Source organism: Glycine max, chromosome 2, assembly GCF_000004515.6.
Source record: "Glycine max cultivar Williams 82 chromosome 2, Glycine_max_v4.0, whole genome shotgun sequence".
Lineage (NCBI taxonomy): Eukaryota > Viridiplantae > Streptophyta > Magnoliopsida > Fabales > Fabaceae > Glycine > Glycine max.
The window spans coordinates 8,107,248-8,128,239 of NC_016089.4; the positions used below are offsets into that span (position 1 = coordinate 8,107,248).

The 20,992-nt window shown below is 33.9% G+C and overlaps 1 long non-coding RNA gene and 1 pseudogene across 1 annotated transcript; one reads left to right on the plus strand and one right to left on the minus strand.

Annotated features, from left to right (window-relative positions):
- Positions 1-1,807: 1,807 nt before the first annotated feature.
- Positions 1,808-3,957, minus strand: LOC100782370 (uncharacterized). The gene is made up of 3 exons (XR_413087.4): positions 3,800-3,957; positions 2,966-3,160; positions 1,808-2,195 (listed from the first exon to the last, which is right to left on the minus strand). It is a non-coding gene; the product is annotated as an uncharacterized lncRNA (long non-coding RNA).
- A 1,834-nt stretch (positions 3,958-5,791) lies between these two features.
- Positions 5,792-19,407, plus strand: LOC100786813 (heat shock cognate 70 kDa protein 2-like; annotated as a pseudogene).
- Positions 19,408-20,992: the final 1,585 nt, after the last annotated feature.

Consider the following 20,992-nt stretch of genomic DNA (forward strand, 5'->3'; position numbering starts at 1 on the left):
CCTTGCATTCAATTATTTTTCATTACATTTTTAAAGTTTGGTTATAATGAAGATTTTAACAATATCTTTACCAGTTCAAATCATGTCAATTGATAATGTAATTGTAGTTGAATGCTACTTCACTAAACTAAAGAATTTTTTATTCTGGCAAGTAGTGTTGCTTCTTGTAATAATGGGACAAAATGCATCGGGTCTTTGAGAATCCAGATAGCAAAAATAAAAGTTAAATTAGGCTTTTCGAATTGTATACAGTGTGATAAATTAAAATAATTTCTTTCTGTGAATAAAATTTTGTATTACGATTAACATCAATAACTAAAGTTCTTTTTAGTAAAAAAAACATGAAGCAATGAAAAATTTATAAATAGTTATTGTTTTCATTTACTGCATGATTATTGCTTTCACTAAAGCTATTTTTGTGCACTAAGTAAAAAAATAATGATTCTTTTCATTACATAAGTATTGTATGATTATTAATTATTAATAATTTAAAATGTTTAATAGTGTAAAACATTATATTCGATCAAATATCCCTTGTTGGTTTTCCTTGGGAGAACGGTTCAATATTTCTTCATTTTGTTTTTCAATCAGCATCGTACATATTTCATTCACGAAAAATTAATTACGCGGCTAAAGTCAAAATGGTAAGGAACAACATTGGACATGTGAGGAAGAAAAATCAGTGCAGGTAAAACAGAATTTATACATATTTAACCAATTATGTTAATTTGAAAAGGAGTGGAATTAGCTCGAGTCAATAGATGAGTTTAGCCTATAATTTCTCTCCAACTATAAAAAGGAATGGACGGCAAAAAAAAAAATACTCCTTTCCTCTAATTATGGAATGGCAACAATGAAAGCTTCTATGGATACCATCTCATTAGGATATGCAACCTTTTCTAGGATTAACTTTCAATTTAGTATCCACTTTACAATAAAATAAGGCCTAATGTTACTTGGGGCCCGATTATGCAACTAGCCAACCACAAATAGTTGTCCAGCACTAAGAACATCTTCAATCCTAACTGAATATGGTCTGTCAAGTCCTTGTAATGCAAGACTGCCAGCAAATATTTGAAAGGGAAGGAGAAAGAAAGCTCTTAATAAAAAAAGCACTAATTGCCAGCCAAGCATTGTGTTTATAATAATACAAGCTAGAATAAAAGAAAGGGGGCAAAATGGATAATGAACAGAATTAGTAGTTGAGGTCGTTTGTGGCACGTTGATGAACTTAGTAGACCAGTTAATTGTTCAGGCTTTGATTATGTGTAGATAAAGGGATTTAATGGAAGTTAAGAAGTTGAAGTTAGGCACATACTGTAATCAAAAGTGTTTGAAACTTTAATTACAGGCGACAAAAAATTGCATTAATTATATTGGTACCAACAGTGTTTATAATAAGTCTATTTGATTCACATGTATATATATGTGTGTGTGTGTATCAGAGTAGTCAAATCATGATTTTTAAGGTTATGCAGGACACCGGAAGAATAAGATCTTACAAGACTAGCACCGTAAATACAACTGGCAGATCGAGCTGTTCTTTAAGGTTTATCTATTTTGCTTTTATACATTGAATTAGGACTTGTTTTGTGCAGTAGATAAAATAAGATAGAATACTATCAGATTATAGAATAAAGTTGATAAACTCCTAAGGTTCGTTTTGTACATTAATTAGATCTTATTGTGGATACTTTTGCAATAATAGGAGCCCATCTTACCGGTTGTTAGGTGCAACATTATGCTCCATGAGTATTTTATAACCTTAAACAGCAAAGCCAATTTATATTTTAATAAATGGAGTAAATTCTTAAATTGGTCTTTTAATGACCATATTTCCCAAATTAAAACATCATCACTATAAAACATCCCTAAATGGCTATATTTTGGTCACCATTAGTCTCTAAAAAATTTAAAACATCACTATTAGTCTTCCAAAAAATTTGCAACCATACATCCTCCAAAAATTTAAAACATCACCGTAAAAACAAAATTCTAAAAAAATGAAAAACAAAATTACTATTCTCATACAAAATTAATCCTTTTTAGTTTATCAGACTTACTTGCACTGATAGTTCTTTAACCAAATTTGGTCACCTTCACGATAATAAAAAGGAATTCACCAGGGGAGATGATCATTCTTTTTCATCATGTTTCTGCTTGTTGCTATCAACTCCATCGACTGGAGGTAATGTCTACATAGAAAAAAAAAATGAGTAAACAACATCACAGCAAAAAGATCTAGATCCTCTAAAATGCATCCTTGGCACTTTAGATAATATAATGTAAGTGATAACAGATAATAAGAAAATCAAGGGAGTTAATGGTTACATAGCCATGGCTTTTTATTCAAGAGTTTGTATTTTATAAAATTATAGACTTTATTATTTCATAAATGGTTTTGCACTAGACTATTTATGATGCAATCTAAGGAAAATTTAAATTCATAGTGAAAATAGAGGACACAATATGAATTTTGAGTATATCTGTGTGTGTGTGAATGAACTACTACAACTATAATATCTTCATTGCATTGTTTGCATAGAGTGGCATGGACTAATGCACGAGTTAAACTGTCTAGATTTTTTTTTTGATGAATAGTTAAATTGTCTAGATGTTCAAACGGATCTAACATTTATAGGAAATCATACAAGTTGAACTTAAGCTATTGACTGCACAGTATGCTGCAATGATCAGTGCAATGTCAGGTAAAGGAATTGGCTATATCCATATTTCAAAAAAAATAGTTAGCAAAGATCTCAACTATGCATTTTGTTAAAAGATATTTCAAATACTTTATTTAAAACAAGCACATTAGTTCCCTATGTGTTATAACAAATACAGAGCGTTCAAAAGTCCAACTTCAACAAATAAAACACACATACCTTGCATGTATTGCCATATTTATAACTCAAAAACACTGAATAAAAGAAGGTACCATGAAGAAGTTAGAGAGAAAACTTACAAGGTTAGGCTTAAAGATATTGTGAACAACAGAGGCACCAGCAAGAAGAGAGAAGACAACAACCACGCAGGACCAAGCCAGTGAAGGAGTCCCTGTTGGCTGCTTTCCACCTCCAAATTTTCTATTCATCCTCACAAAATATTTCTGACTGTGTCCCCTAAAATGATTTAAATCAAAGCTTGGGCCAAGCAATACCTTCAAATATTCAGAGACACAAAATGTGCTGATAAATTGGCAAATGGAACACTAACCTTTAAGTAATTTTCAAATATTCGCACAAAATCAAACAGTCAGAAAATTGCCTCAGCCCTCAAGATACACAAAAACCAAATTAATTACACACTATTCCAAACTAACTGAATAAACCCCCAAAAAGGAAATAGAGGATAATGAAAGGTAGAAGAGAGCGAGGATGGCCAAGAACAAGTGGGCTAGGAATCAACACAAGCATGTTGTGGTTCAGACATTATAACAAACAAGTTGTAGGCACTGTTTTTGAAGGTAGAATTGTATAATTCTAGAAACCAACTTAGGAAATTCATCAAACAGATGGTGCACAACACAATAATCTAAATATGCCGGTTAGAAAGTACTCCTATATGTTTATGTGGCTGTCAATTACATTTCCCATGGCCATGAGAAAGAGTTTTACACCCGGTAACCAATAAAAAATTGTTACAGTTATCATTTCTAAAGTAGTTATGATACGAGAAGAAACTTATCATATATGAAAACTTGTGATTATTTGATAAATTATACTGTCACTGCATTCTGATTAAATTTGATAAGAAAATAATATCGAATTTCACAAGGTAAGAACAAGAGGAAACTTACGTTTCCTGCAAATGCAAGATGTTTCAATGCAATTTCTGTGGAGAAGATCCCAATTCATATTCCGCGTCTCCTCTAGTTACCATTTCACCACGGGAAGTCTGAACGACGTCGCATCTTAATTATACCGGTGGTTTGATTTGTTTTTCAGATAAACATTCATCCCAACCAAATATAAAATAAACGTATGATATATAACATCAAATTAAATTAAATTATTTTTTTACATTTTAATTTGATTCGGTTTGAAAGATTTTTATTTTTACTTTATAATCATAATTTAAATTTTATCAATTAAACTTATATAATAATTATTATATTATTTTTTAAAAAAATTATTAAATTTTATTTAACATATTTTAATTGAAAAAAATTATTTTCACTTTTATTTAACATTAAATTATATTATCAACTTTTCTTTTAACCTAGTAGTAATATTAGAAGTAGAAAATACTGAGAAAAGAGGGTTTAACTTTCTAATGCTTTTTTTTACTACTATTTTTTAAGAGAGAAAACAAGTTTTTTTTTTTTTTAGAGAAAAAGACTTAGGTCATACCATTGATAATTAAATTGTGAATACAAGCACAAATATTTTATGTTTTAATAAAAATATTTTTATTTTAAATTCTTTAACTAATATCCTAATGATACCGATTAATATTTTTTTATTGGTATATACTAAAAATTATACAATTTTATGTGAATGTTGAATTTTTTTCAATCAATTATAATTTATAATGTTAACGATCCATTTTAATTATACAGTACTTATACCTTCCATCTTTTTCCTTATACTTTTCATATTCAAACATACACATTCAAGTTTGGAAAAAAATATTTTATTTACTGTTAATTGATTTTCTTTTTCAAATTTTGAGAGTTACATTTTTAGCCTTTATAGCTTTATAAGTAATTTTGAATACTTAAATTTTATTGCTTGTATTTAGTTTACCAATCATAGTCTCTCATTTGTTAAAATTAAATTCTTCATCTCAGAATTCGGTCCAATAACTAATAATGTGATGGAGATGTAATATAACATTAATTTTTTATATATAAAATTAGAGTACATAAAACCTTTTCTTTCCCGTCTTCTAAATTAGGGCAATATTTACATTCTTTCTGTAGTCATTATTTACATTCTGCCAAAAAAAATAGTAATAGTAAATTATGTTTGTTTAATTTTTTTATTCTTAAAATAATTTAGATAATCCTTTAAACATTGATAAAAAGTGATTTAGACAATGCTTAAAGAATAAAAAATAAAATAAACATAATTTATAATAACTAAAAAAATAAAAGAAAGAAAGCAAAAAAATATTAAATTACAAAGACAACTAGAAAGATATTTAAGTCAGTTTATTTATCATAATTTATAAATCTAAAATATAATTTATACATTAAAAAAATATTTATTATAAATTTTCATTATAATATTATTTATATACTCGAAATTTATTTTTAAAAATTTGAGTTATATAAAATTAAAATTAATCATGTGCATTGCACAAGCTAAAATACTAGTAAATTAGAAAGTCAATTTCTTATCAATGTTGTGAACAGGATTAAGACAAGAGATATGACTTGAGAATAACTCCTAAAATCCATCAAATTAAAGAATAATGTTTATAAATATTTTCATGTATAACTCCTAAAAATGATCCATCAATTCAAAATTTAAGATTAAGATTTCTTTATAATATAAGAGTAAATTATAATGAGAATTTTTGTAAGGAAAGATCCTTATCTTTTCAATGCTTTTATATAAATTTTAAAATACATAATTTTTATTTTTAATTTTTTAGTTTTTCTGAAAAAATTAATAAAACATAAAAACTACTCGTACGTTTGATGACTTAAAATACTAGTAGTTATATAGAATGTAAAATTGAAAACTCCTTTTTAACGACTAAAAATTTTAAAAACTAAACGTGAATAGCCCATAAATCTGCCAACTCAAATTTACAATTTAAACAAAAAACCAATGATTGTCATTACATGATTTAGTGGGTATTGCTTCCCACATATCAGTGTGTTCTTGATTAGTTTTTTTTAGCCATAGTGCTCTCCTTAATACTAATAAAAAAAACATAAAAGAGGGGAGGGGAGCAAGATTAGAATTTTAATATATAAATAGATGTAACGATTTTATTTTATTTTTTCATTCAGGGGGCGATGGCAATATCCATTATTATGCATTCACGCCATTTCGCATTTTACCTAAATCTTCATTCTAAAACTTTTAAATTCCAAACGATTAGGTAACAAAATTATGGATGATGATTCTAGTCTAACTCAATCCATCACCTCATTTGACTGGGTCATCATTTCCCAAGTCAATGTAATCAAAGATTACCTGATCACTTAAAGAAGGGGAATTAATGCAAGCAATTTAAAATATGTATCACAGTATCACTTGAAGAGATCCTCTTAATGGAAACATTAAGTGGTGATTTCCAATGGCTATGCAAATATAATTTCCTTTTATGCAATCAAGATGCATACATACATGTGTATATTTTTAACTATTTGAGTTAACTTTTATAGCTCAGGTTCATTTATAAAAATCAAACGTCAAACGACTATAGTATTCAACGAAGCTTCAAGTCTTTCAAGCCTGAATTGAATTTCTGAGTATCTCTGTCTTTATTTACGTGAAAGAGAATGGCCAAAGAAAACCAGGGATTTGCCATAGGAATAGACCTTGGTACAACCTACTCGTGTGTTGCAGTGTGGCTGGAGCAACATAATAGAGTAGAAATAATCCACAACGACCAAGGTAACAGAACCACACCTTCTTTTGTTGCTTTCAGAGGCCTCTGCCAATCCACATAACACTGTCTTTGGTATATTTATTTTTTTCTACTCTTAACTCTTCCTTTTTTTTAAGCACAAATAAAATAAATTACGAGACTTTTCACATGCACTCTTTTGCAGATGCTAAGAGGCTAATTGGTAGGAAACATAGTGATTCCACTATTCAAAAGGTCAAAATGATGTGGCCATTCAAGATTGTTGCTGGTGTCAATGATAAACCAATTATTATTGTTAATTACAAGGGTAAGGAGAAGCACCTTTGGGCTGAGGAAGTATCATCTATGATCCTCCTGAAGATGAAAGAGATTGCAGAGGCGTAGTTGGAAGCACCTGTTGAGAATGTTGTTATTACAATTCCTGCTTATTTCAATTATTCCCAGCGAAAAACTACCAAAGATGTCGGTGCCATTGCAGGTCTCAATGTTATGCGGATAATCAATATTGAACCCACTGCTGCAGCTATTGCTTATGGCCTTGACAAGAGGACTAATTGTGTTGGAGAGTATCGCAACTTATCTCACAATGGGATGACGAATGAAAATAAAAGAAGGTGTCTTCTAAAAAAAGAAAACGAGTAGGAGTCACCATCAACGTTTATTTAAAGAAAACGCGAATTTTGAAAATAAGAATTCAAGAGTTGTTTACACATAGGAAAGATATTAGCACCCAACACGCTCGTCACAAGAAACGACAACCTTTAATCAAGTGTGCAAAACGTGACTTCAAAATTATTTATTTTTCTAAGAACAATGAATTGTTTTTATTATTTTTTTTTTTCAAGTCAACAAGGGTGTTGTCCTTGCTCCTACGTATCCTCAGGTGTGATAAGGAAATCAGACCTACGTAGTTCTTTAAGTATGAATGTTTGTGTGTTAAATTGATTTTATATTTTTTTTTGAAAGATTTATTTTATTTGCGAACAAAGAGTCGTTAAGGTGTTGGAACCTCAAACGACGTTTTAAATTTTGAAACACGGAGAAAATCATTAAGGTGTTGGACCTTAAAACGATCTCAAGTGATATTTGATAAAAAAAAAAAGTTTGGTTGTGAATTGATTTCCTTTATTTGTTTTTTTTGTTTATTAGTCTCACGACACTGGTGGTCGGCTAGAATTAAACCTTGCAAATAAAATGAAATTACCAACAATAAATGGGAGAAGATGAATACATACGTAATATCATAGAGGACCCATAAGGGTACATGGATTACATTCAACTCTTAAGAAAAGAAAAGAAAAGAAAGAAGAACTAACTGGCTATTGCACAAGGTACAAGGCTAGCAAGAGAAGCGATGTAGGGAATGATCCTCGATTACGATTCGGCAACATCTTGGCTTCACTTTTCTTCTATTTCCTTCCTCTCATTTCGTCTTTCTTCATCCCTAAACCTTCTGAACCCCCAAAACTCTTCCCCTACATGGCTATTTATAGAAAAAGCCATTTGGGGCAGGGACAGTTCGCCCAGGCGAGCTGGTTGCTTAAGGCTGAAGGTATTTCATGGTCCAGGCAAGCCAAATGCTCTCCTGAGCGAGCTAAGATCTAGAAAATTCCAAAAAATGACTATTTTGCCCCCTCTTGGTGGTTTTTGTTTCCGAAACTGACAAACAACCATCAAAACCTTGCGTGACCCCTTGGCCTTACGCTGTAACTGGTGCCAAACACCGTAATTCAACTAGTAGTGATCAAAACATCATATACAAATGATAAAACATTATACCCAGATGAAATTAGGGTCTGACAGTTGCCCCTCTTCACTTATCTTTTATTGAAAATAAAAGATAAATAAAGATGATGACACTAATTTCATTCTAGCGATATGGCTATTCAAAATCGGACACTAGAGAAAACAAAAGAAGTGAAAACCGAAAAAAGAAAAAGGACATTGAAGTCCTGTAACACCAAATAGAGGACCTTGAATTCCTACAAAACATAAAATGGATGACATTGAAGTCATGTAGAGCATAAAATTAAAGGACATTGAAGTCTTGAAAGCATCAAACAGAAGACATTGTAGTCTTGTAAAACATAAAGTAGAAGATATTGAAGTCTCTGAAAGCGTAAAAGACAGAAGACATTGTAGTCTTTGAAAGCATAAAGCAAAAGACAATGTAGTCTTGGAATCATAAAACAGGAGGCATTGTAGTCTTTGAAAGTGTAAAAGACAAAAGACATTGAAGTCTTTGAAAATGTAAAAGACTAAAGACATTAAAGTCATTGAAAATGTAAAAGACTAAAGACATTGTAGTCTTTGAAAATTTAAAAGATTGAAGACATTGTAGTCTTTGAAAGCGTAAAAGACTAAAGACATTGTAGTCTTTGAAATCATAAAGCAAAAGACATTGTAGCCTTGGAATCATAAAGCAAAAGACATTGTAGTCTTTTGAAACATAAAGCAAAGGACGTTGAGTCCTATGAAAAAAAAAGGGCGTTGAGTCCTATGAATCATGCAATTGGATTTTGGAAATTGGTATATAATGAGAAATCTAGGGACTCATAGCCTGATGTGAAACATGAGTTTTGGAATGCATGGACATGTAAACTTCACCCCAAAATGAAGTAAATCCTGGTTTTGTACGCAACAATGCAATGCAATGAAAAATTGTGCAATGTTCATGACATTCTTTCCTCTTTTGGTTATCTTAATTTTGTTTTCTTTTTTCTCTCTTTTTTTTGTGTAAAAAAAATACAGATTGACTGTCTCTTTCTAAAAGACGTGATAACTCATGCAAGCTCATCCTATATTTTGCAAATCTCTTCAGGGACTCCCTTAGAGTGTATGTTTTGATTTAATCACTTGATGATTTTGGGTGACAACAGTGGAGTCGTTTGACTTTTAATCAATCAACTGAAATATTGATTCTAGGGTTTATCCCTTTCTTTTTGGTTTAAAAACTTTGATTATTCTGCACAACAAGAAAATATATGGCTTTGGGATCGATCGCATGCACCATTGAAGGATGACAATGGATTGTTACACTTTGGTATATGACCAAGTGAAACTTTCCTGATTTAAGGTCATAAAGTGATGCCAAGGGTCTATCGATCCTGCTGAAACTTAATAACATGAGCTGATCCCGAAAGAATTTATACAACAAATGCCACCTTTGGATTCAAAAGGAATCCTAAGGAGTCTGCATGAGCGACTGACATCAGATGTACCCTACTATCATAATTGTCTTTGGACATTTTCCATGAGCTTCTGGTCGAATAAGTTTTCTTCTCAAATGTGCAAGTGCGAAACCTCAAGGATTCTCTTCTTTTTATATATATATATATATATATATATATTATATTTCAACAATCACAAGTGTGTGCGGGTTCCATTCCAGAATCTAAACTTAAAAGCAAAATTAGTCATTCCTTTATCCAAATGGGTTTTATTGGGCTTGTAACGTGGTCAAGGGTAAGAGGGCTATGAAAAAAAGGATTGGAGAGGCTCAAAGAGTGTTCAAGGGTTATATTGAATAAGAACCTTGAGAGTGTTGCTTGTACTTTTATTCATTTCAACTTTTGGGTTGAGCTCTACTCCTTTTGTCTTATACATTAATCCTTATTACACTTTTGTGCCTTCCTTGCAAAATCTAGATATCTTTTGTCTCTTTTTTCCCTTTTTTGTTTCACTCGCCTTTGATGGATTTTCTTTCTGCTCTTTTTTTTACATCATTGTTGCTCACCTCATGCATGTGTTGTTTGCATTGCTCCTCCTATTGATTTAGTGGTGGTTCCTACTCAGGGTTTTTGTTTTGTTTATTTAAGAAAACATATATGCTTTGACTTGGAAGGGGAAGCAAGGGATAAATCAGTGTTTGGGATGGAGAAACACGGTCATGTGTCATTTCAAATTTTGACTAAAGACTTTTACAGTTTGGATTTTGGGTCAAAACCCTTGATAACACGCCCCTGATTGTTTTTCCTTTTTTATTTTCCTAACTTGCCTAGGCCACCCTTTTGGGTTTTCAACCTATCGGGTGAGAACTTCTTGTCTGCCCCTAGGTTCGTTTAAAGCTCATGCATGGTGTATGTCATTGCCCTAGTGTAGGGTTCAGAGATATATGTTGTTGTCGTTTGTCATGACCTTGTAGCAAGAAGTAATGAAAGAAACTGTGCAGGTTCTCGAAAATGAAATTTCAAGGACAAGAAATATTTAAAGGATTTTCAATTGACAGATTAAGTCAAATGACTCTTGTTCTTGACAACTCACTTTTCTCTCAAAAAGACAACTTTTAAGAATAATAAAATGAGGTCACATGAATGTCTGTACTTCTTATTTTTTATTTGAAACACAGTCAATCAAACTTTTTTTTTACTTGTCGTTTACGACACCCCTACCAAACGTGTAAAATGAGCAGTTTCTGATTGAACAGACTTGGAGATCAACTCAGGAGCGCAAGTCACTTGAGCAAACAAGCCAACAATGTACATTCACATTTCCATGAATGTTAAATAAATACAAAAAGATGTAATTGTGAGAAAGTGAGAGGCAAATACATCAAATTTATCCATATTATTAGCATTGTGACTATTGTTTACAGTATTGGCATAAACTTGAAAATCCTAATGAGTCATTGGAGACATCTAACAACAACCTTCAAATTGCCCCAAGTATCATGCATAGTGTCACTTGACAACGTCAGAATTCACAAGCAATTGTCCTCCTCAAATTTTAGCCAGCCTGCATCAATTAGACTTTGCACCTTATGTTTCAGGGTCATACAATGCGCAATGGAATGCCCTGGAACTCCTTCATGATAAGCACATGTTGCATTCGAGTTGTATCCTTGGGAAAATGGAGGTTGAGGAATCTTTGTTGGGATTATGGCTACCATTGCATTATTGAGTAGATATGGGAGTAAGTTAGCATACGACACCGAAATTGGGGTGAATTTTACAGGCTTCTTTTCTGAAAATTTCCTTTCCTGGTTGGTGTTTTGGTTCGTATTAAGGGTGGTGTTTGGCCTCGGATGTGCAACAAACAGGTTTTGTGGTTGATTTAGGGGCAGCCTTTGTGGATGTTTGGGTGTTCTTGGCTGGTAAGGTGGTGGGTAATGAGAATGACTGATATTGGATAAGTATTGATATTGTTGAGCTAGTGGGAAATTTGGCCATGTAGGAACGACAGTCACAACATGAGTTTCTCCCTCCTTCTTATTCTCTCCATTTGCCCCTGGCTTCCTATTCATCAAAGCAGCATAATCAAATTTGCCTCTTCTCAGACCCACTTCGATCCTCTCGCCTGCAAACACTAAATTTGCAAAGCTTGAAAGCATGTAACCTACCATCTTCTCATAGTAGAACACTGGTAATGTGTCCACTATCATTATTATCATCTCCTTCTCTATCATTGGGGGCGCTACTTAAGTTGCCAGATCCCTCCACATTTGGGCGTATTCTTTGAAAGATTCATGCTCCCTCTTACACATGTTCTGTAGTTGTATTCTATCCGGAGCCATATCAGAATTGTACTGATATTGCCTAATGAAGGCAACCATTAGGTCCTTCCAGGAATGGCCCTGGGAAGGTTCCAGATTAGTATACCAGGTGACGGCTGCCCCAGTAAGACTTTTTTGGAAGAAATGCATCAATAATTTTTCATCTTTCGCGTATGCCCCAATTTTCCTACAGTGCATCTTCAGGTGATTCTTAGGGCAAGTAGTCCCCTTGTACTTATCGAAATCCGACACCTTGAACTTCAGAGGAATGACCATGTCTGGCACTAGGCACAACTCTACCATGTTAGCAAAGGCATAATTTCCACTTCCTTCAATGACCCTCAGCCTTTCCTCTATATGATCAAATTTCTCCTTTTCCACCATAGCAGGGGGCCCTCCTCCCATCACAAAATGTAAGGGTTGGGGTTGTGGGCAATATTGAGGCCCCCAAAGTGTTTGACAGGGGTATGCCACAAAATGTCTGCCCCTCAGTGGCATATCCAAGGTAATGCTTGAAGTCGGCTAGAGTGTGGTCTCAGGGTACTTCATGTGTCTCTCCTATGGGTTGAGGGACTTGTGCATGACCAGATTGGGGGTTGTTGTCTCTCAATGGGTATGAGAACGGAGTTATCAACATTTTCATCAGGAGCCTATGCAAAATTTGGTGGTGCATAGTTGGAAGGCAAGCCATATGGCAGGAACGAATACTTGCTATGGACCTGCACAAAATGGAGGTCGCCTGTACTTCCCAACGCTTCGCCTCCCTGACCTACCATATTCGAGACTGGACGATTTACTTGATTGAGGCCAAGTGGGTGAGTCGGGTCCACCTCAGTGGCAGTGCTTGCGGCATCGACTATAGTCGTGTTGACCCCCATCATTTTTCTTATACTCATCATGGCTTCCATCATTGTGGTCATTTGCTCTTTCATGTCCTTCATGTCGGCTTTCATCTATTCTTGTACCCCCTCTATTTCACTCATCACTCTAGCTTTGGCACACGTTCGGTAAGGGGACCGTAAAACGTGTTCTTTTTGATTACAATGATTATAGATCTGATTTCAAGGAAAGAATGAAATAAGCAATGCAACCAATGTGAAAATAAAAATAAGCATGGATGCATGTGAATGATACATTGTTGAAGTATTTCAAATTGTACACAGAACATTCAGTAGAACATAGGGTCGAATCAATTCAAATTTTCATTAAAAATAACATTGTTCATCACATCTTGTCAGAGTCAAAGTACAACTAGAAATAAAACATGGACATCAACAGTCCCTAATTTTGTAAATTATTTAGCTTAATCATGTGTTGGCAGTAGCCAAAGAAGCTATGTAAACTCAATCCATCTTCTGCCCCAACTTTTACAAGCTGGTTACTTCCATACTTGACCTTGACTTGATAAAACCTTTTCTTAAAAGCATGTGCTTGGTTCAACCCTATGTTCACAAGAATAGAAATTTTGATTTCCAATACTTCAACACCCCATCATAGAGGAGATATGGTGAATGATTAGGGTATGGTTATGCCATGCATGACAAATGTATTTATCAAACTGACACAAGACACTCGAAAGACCACCCTCTCTTATTAACAATGCATTGGGTACCATGTTCATGCAACTTTCAATCATTGTCGAGAGAAAAAAATGTATAACCCCAACATGGTTTGTTTATAGTCATTACCATGATACCCAACACATGTAACTAAGAATGTGGTGTAAACTTTCACGCTTCATTGTGACTTTCTTTTTGTTCTTTTTTTTAGGAAAATGCAATGCATGAGAAACTATGTGTCAGGATCATGCATAAGTGAACATAACATGCGAATGATGAAAATAGAATGTATGCAACTGGCAAAACAAAAGCATGCTAAATGAAGTTGCATGATAATGCAATGACTTATGCAAATACAATGCATGAATATGATAAATGATAAATGCAGAAATGATATGTTCATAATGATGCCATGAATAGATGCATGATGCGATCAAGGAACAAGCCAGAGTGAGTTTGATCTGTGCCCCTAATTCAGGAACCTATTAGAAAGGATCCAAAAGTCCACTTTTAGTGACAACTCTCAAATTTTTTTTACCAACATGGATAAAAATTATACATGCATAATCTTATGTCTTAATTCATTTTATTGTCCTTGTTAATTGCATGCCTACCCCTTTCCTTGACAATTAAACTCCTTATGAAAAATTGTATGGAACCATCTATGATATTGAGTCTTTAAGGGTGTTTGGTTGTCTATGTTTTTCTGTTGGATCGAGTGACCTCAGAATAATTAAGAAGGGGGGTTGAATTAATTATTCTTAGACCTTTACTAATTAAAAAATTACTCTTCTAAGGCTTTTACTAAATTGTTAAGAGAATGAGGGGTAGAAGAGAAACTTAACAGAAAGTAAAAGCGGAAATTAAATGCACAACGGAAAGTAAAAGAGTAGGGAAGAAGGAAACAAACACACAAGAGTTTTTATACTGGTTCGGCAACAACCCGTGCCTACATCCAGTCCCCAAGCGACCTGCGGTCCTTGAGATTTCTTTCAACCTTGTAAAAATCCTTTTACAAGCAAAGATCCACAAGGGATGTGCCCTCCCTTGTTCTCTTTGAAACCCTAGTGGATGTACCCTCCACTAGAACTGATCCACAAGAGATGTACCCTCTCTTGTTCTCAATCAAACCCAAGTAGATGTATCCTCTACTTGTACCACAAAGGATGTACCCTCCAATGTGTTGAGACAAAGATCTCAGGCTGTTAAACCTTTGATGCTTTGTGAATGGGGATACAAAAGAATTCTCAGGCGGTTATTCCTTTGAACACTTTTGTATTAGGGAAAGGGAAGAATCAAAATAATTCTCAAAAGAATTCAGGCGGTTAGTCCTTTGTTCTTTTAAAAAAGGGAGAAGAGAGACACAAAAAGAATTCAGGCAGTTAGTCCTTGGCGAATTCTTTTTGGCAAAGGGAGAAGAGAATGAAAAGATGAATAGCACAAGTTTTCAAGGTTTGGAGAACCAGAAAACTTCAGAAAGCTTTTGGTACAAAGAAGAAGAAGACGTTCAAAGAGATTCAAGGCTTGTAAAGGATTGTATGAATAAGTGTTCAAGATGCTTGAAATGCAAAACAAAGCCTTGATTTTATAGACTCTCCATGTCTGGTCAAGATTGACCATTTAGAAGAGTTATAACTTTTAGAAAAACTTAAAACCAATTTGAAAAAGTCAAAAACTTTTTGAAGAGTTACATCTTTTGATTTATTGAGAAACAGTCACTAGTAATCGATTACCAAATTAGTGTAATCGATTACACAAGGCTTTTAAGTGAAAGGATGTGACTCTTCACATTTGAATTTGAATTTCAACGTTCAAGGGCACTGGTAATCGATTACCAAAACATTGTAATCGATTACAACTTTTTGAAAATAATTGGAACGTTGTAAATTTAGTTTGAAAACTTTTTCAAACTCATTTTGCTACTGGTAATCGATTACAACAATCTGGTAATCGATTAGCAGAGAGAAAAAACTCTTTGGTAAAAGGTTTTGTCAAAAATTCATGTTCTATTCAAAGTTTTGAAAAAACTTTTTAATACTTATCTTGATTGAGTCTTCTCTTTATTCTTGAATCTTGAGTCTTGAATCTTGATCTTGATTCTTGAGATCTTGAACCTTGAATCTTGATTCTTGTCTCTAGACTTTCTTATTGAGTTCTTGAATTCTTTTTGATTCTTATCTTGAACTCTTGAATTGTTGTTGATTCACTTGAGTTGTTCTTTGATTGATCTTTGAGCTTTTTGTCATCACCTTTGTCATCATCATTGTTATCATCAAAATACCTTTGAATCACCTTTGATTCACCATGAAGCTTTGCTTCTACATTTTCTAGCACTTTGATAGCCAACATAAAGAAGCTTGACCCAAGAGCTGCCACTTCTGTCTTTTTGGGTTTCAAGCCAAACACAAAAGGATATATCACCTTTGATCTTAAAACCAGGGCTATTTTTGTCTCTAGAAATGTCATTTTCTATGAGGATTGCTTTCCATTTACTGACCAAAATAAACCAAATCTAGTTATTGTCCTACCTGTGTCTACTCCTTCTTCTCATACCATTGATCTGTTTGATGACTCTTCTTCAGAATCACCAAGTGATCCTATCTTGCTTGTACCCAATGATCATAATTTTGACCCCTCAACCTCATAGCAACCCACTTATACATCTAGAAGATCCATGAGACAAATACATAGACCAAGTAAGTATAAAGACTTCCATGTCACATACTCACCATTAACTGCTGCCAGTCACTCTACAGGTACTAGCCTTTATCCTCATAGCTCTGTTCTTTCCTATAACATATTATCTCCCTCTTATCACAATGTTATTTCATCTATCACACAAGATGTTGAACCTCAGTCATATAGTGAAGCATCTAAGGATCCTAATTGGATTCAGGCCATGCAGAGATCAAAGCATTAGAGCTTAATGATACCTGGATTCTTACTAACCTTCTTAAGCACAAAAATGTAATTGGTTGTAAATGGGTGTACAAGATCAAGCACAGATCTGATGGTTCAATAGAGAGGTATATAGCCAGGCTAGTGGCTAAGGGCTACACTCAAGTGAAAGGACAGGACTATCTAGATACTTTCTCTCCACTAGCTAAGTTAACCACAGTGAGACTTCTATTGGCTTTAGCTGCTATTAATCAGTGGCATCTCAAGCAACAAGATGTGAACAATGCTTTCTTACATGGTGATTTAAATGGGGAAGTGTACATGACTATCCCTTAGGGTATGCAAGTGGCTAGACCAGGACAAGTTTGCTAACTTCAAAGGTCTTTATATGGCCTAAAACAACCTAACAGGCAATGGTATGCCAGATTATCATCTTTTCTGATTTCCCATGGATATAAACAATGTGCTTCTGACCATTCCTTGTTTATTAAGCATGGTTTTAACACAATTTCTATTTTACAAGTTTATGTTGATGACATTGTCCTATCAGGCAATGATTTGTCTAAAATTCAAAGGATTACACATCTTCTAGTTAGTGCTTTCAAAATAAAGGATTTAGGAGATTTAAGGTACTTTCTGGGTTTCGAGGTAGCCAAAAGTTCTATTGGTATAAACCTCTGTCAAAAGAAGTATGCACTGGATATTCTCAGTGATGTTGGCATGCTTGGTTCTAAGCCAGTGTCCACCCTTTGTGATTATATTACCAAGTTGTATCAACACCTAGGGTCTCCTCTTTTAGTAGAGGATGTTTCTTCTTATAGGAGATTAATTGGGAGATTGATCTATTTGACTAACACAAGGTCAGATATTACAGGTGTTGTGCAACATTTGGGCGAATTTTTTGCTAATCCCACTTCAAATAAAAAGCAAGCTACTTTTCGAATCCTTAGATACCTCAAAGGGACTTCCAGGTGTAGGGATTTTTCTGTCTGCTGCTAGTAATACTCATTTAAAAGGTTTTAGTGATTCAGATTGGGCTGGTTGTATTGATACTAAAAGATCTATCATTGGTTATACTGTGTACATCGGTGATTCATTAATCTCGTGGAAGTCCAACAAGCAAGGTACTGTATCCAGAAGTTCCTCTGAAGCTGAATATCGGGGTTTAGCAAGTGCCACTTGTGAGCTACAATGGCTTACTTATTTGATGGAAGATTTTAAAATTGATTTCCAGCATCTTGTTGTGTTGTACTATGATAACAAATCTACTCTTCATATAGCAGTCAATCCTATTTTTCATGAGAGGAAAAAACACATTGAAATTGATTGCCACATAGTTTGAGAAAATATGCTTATTGGTCTTGTGAAATTACTTCCTGTTTCTTCTGCAAATCAGTTAGCTGACATCTACACTAAGGCTCTCTGCCTTGTGCGTTCCAGTTTCTGTATTCCAAGATAGGAATGTCTGATATCCATTCCTAGCTTGAGGGGGGCTCTTAGCATAGATTACTATGTAACTAGAGTTAGATTAGTTGGTTAATCTCTATGTAACCAGAGTTAATGAGTTCGTTATGAGTTAGTTACTCTTGTAACTAACTATATAACCAACTGATATAACTAACTTTGTAATCTGATTCATTCTATGCAATTCATTGTTTCCTTCATCTCTTTTTCTCTCTAACTTCCTCTGCAAGCTTCTTCTGCAAGCTTTGCATTCATTCATTCCTGGCAAACATGAGATTTATGAGCTACTTCAATGGGAAGGGTCTGTGCATGAGTATCAACCCTAATGAGGCTGTTGCTTATGGTGCAGCTATGTAGGCTGCTTTGTTGACTCAAGGCATTAAGAATGTTCCTGATTTGGTTCTGTTGGATGTTATGTCGCTGTCACTTGGTATAGCCGTAAAAGGATATCTTTTGAGTGTTGTGATTCCTAGGAATACTACTATTCCTGTAAAGAAGAAGTAAACATATGGAACATTTAAAGAAAACCTAACATCTGTTCAGATTAATGTGTATGAGGGCGAGAGAACAAGAGCTAGTGATAACAATTTACTGGGTTTTTTTAGTCTTTCTGGTTTTCCTCCTACTCCTCAGTACCATCCTTTTGATATATGCTTTGATATAGATGTGAATGGTATTTTATCTGTTTCTGCTGAGGAAAAAACCACCGGCTATAAGAATGATATTGCAATAACTAATGATGAAGGAAAATTGTCAGCAGAAGAAATTAAAAGAATGATTGAAAAAGCTGAGACTTACCAGGCTGAGGATAACAAGTTCCTTAGGAAGGCTAACGCAATGAATGCTTTGGATGATTACATTTACAAGATGAAAACGATTTTAAAGAAGGACGATATCAGCTTAAAGCTTTGCTCACAAGAAAGGCAGAAGATCAGTTTTGCAGTTACAAAGGCTACCAATTTGCTCCATGATGATAAACAACAGAATGAAGCAGTGGTGTTTGAGGATTCTCTGAAGGAGCTTGCCATTTGAACCCATCAAGGGAAAGTTTGGCTAGATGTTTTTTAGTATAGAATTTTGTGGTGCTGATCATCATTTTCTGTTTTTTTTTTTTCAAAGTCACTGCTGCCTTGTTATCTAAACGTGATGTTTAAATTATTTTTACTTGAAATGTTAATTTTGTTTCATGGTTGACTTTGGTTGTCATTATACTTGCTGAATTGAATTATTCAAGGACTTGTTCCCCCCGTCTAAAACTAGATTAAATTTCAATATTGAATTGTCTTGTACAATATGTACGTTGTAAGCTTGGCTATGACTCTTTCGTATAATGGTGACTTCTGTTGTTCTTTGGTCTTATTTATCAAAGTGAAAGAGCTGTTGGAAAAAAAGGAATTGGGCTTTTTTGGCTGTAGATAGGACGAGTGAAAATGTGAGAAAATACAAACTTTTGTTAACTGTCTTTTCTGTCAAATTCTTATTTCTTTTGGATTTTGATGCGATTTGTTTAATATTCTCCTGTTGTTCTCACCATTGCCCCAGTTGTGACTAAAATTATTGAAGCATACGGTTACAGTAATATTGAGGAAGGATTTCTGCCCCAAGAGGAGATTTATTATTTATGATAACAGTAAACTCAGTAATATGCTACCAGCATATAACTGATAACATTCCTGGCTCATGTCTTGTGCAGTTGTGCCTTGGCCCTCATTCACACACTTACCATCCCATTACAATCCTTTTCACCGATATTAACAGGAACAAACTTCAATAGTCTCGTTCATTTTGTCTATGTTGTGCAATTTAAGGTTTTATTCAAAGTTCATTTTATGCAATGAAAATAGGTCACTCCTTATTTTTCTTCAAATTACTATATATTTCTGTCATAATGATGGTTGAGTGTTGCGCTTGGCTTGATTAGTTTTTTTTTTTATATTTTTTGTAGCATTAGTTTCATTTCAGGAACTCAAGCTTTTTTAGTTGGAATATTTTTTTTCTCATTTGATTGAAGTGAAACTCTGCTTTAAATTCTGCTTTCTCAGAATTTCAGTTTTCCTATAATGTGTTCTTTCTTCCTTATTTTGTGTTGCTTGCCTGTTAAATTTGATTGTTCATGTTTCTTAATCTTTGATTCTTTTCCTTAATTGGTTTTTGTTCACGTCCAGATCTTGGGGTCCCAAAGCCAAAGGCTCTAGAGCTGTCATGAAATCATAGATCACTTGTAAACCTAGGGTGACAAGAGGGATCACCCTTATTTATGAAATATGACTGGGTTCAAAGTCTGAAGCCCAACATTAGAGGTCCAACTGTTCCACCATGGTTGGTCTAATATTCTCTTGGTCTGGGTGAAATGATCTCGACTGGACACTGTACAGTTGATAATTGTTGTGCATACGTTCATTTGAATTACAAATAACACAACAATTATATACTTTTCTTGATTTTTTGCTTTAGTTTAACCTCAATTTAGTTAAAAAAAAATAGATTTTTTTAAGAATCTTAGGTTGTAAATAAAATTTTAATCATTTTCTCCTAACTTTTACTCTTTTTTCAAGGTTTTGGAACACCAATTGAAGATGTCATTCATAATGTCTCACCCAACGAGCTATGCTCATCCAGTGAGAGTAATTGTGCAGACAAAGCCACATAGCAACTCAAGAGTGAAGAAGAAGTTTTAAGTCATCAGAAGAACTCGTCCAATGAGGAGAAACTCGACCAGCGAGTAAAGACCACTGAGTGAAGAAAAAACATTCAAAATTTCAATTGTTGAAGAATTTGCCCAGTGAGTTGAAGCTCGTCCAATGAATAAAATCACATTTGAAATGTCTTTTGGAATTCATAATGAACTCGTCCAACAAGTAGATTTCACTCCAAAGTACAAAACAAAGGTCTTGGGTCCAATATAAATCCTAGGGTTGTGTGTGCGACTAGAGCTCCCATCAACCCTCATCTTTCATTTTCATTCTTTTTTCTTCATTTTCTCCCTTCCATTTTGTAATTTTGAGGTCTCTCGTGACAATGAGAGGCTAGT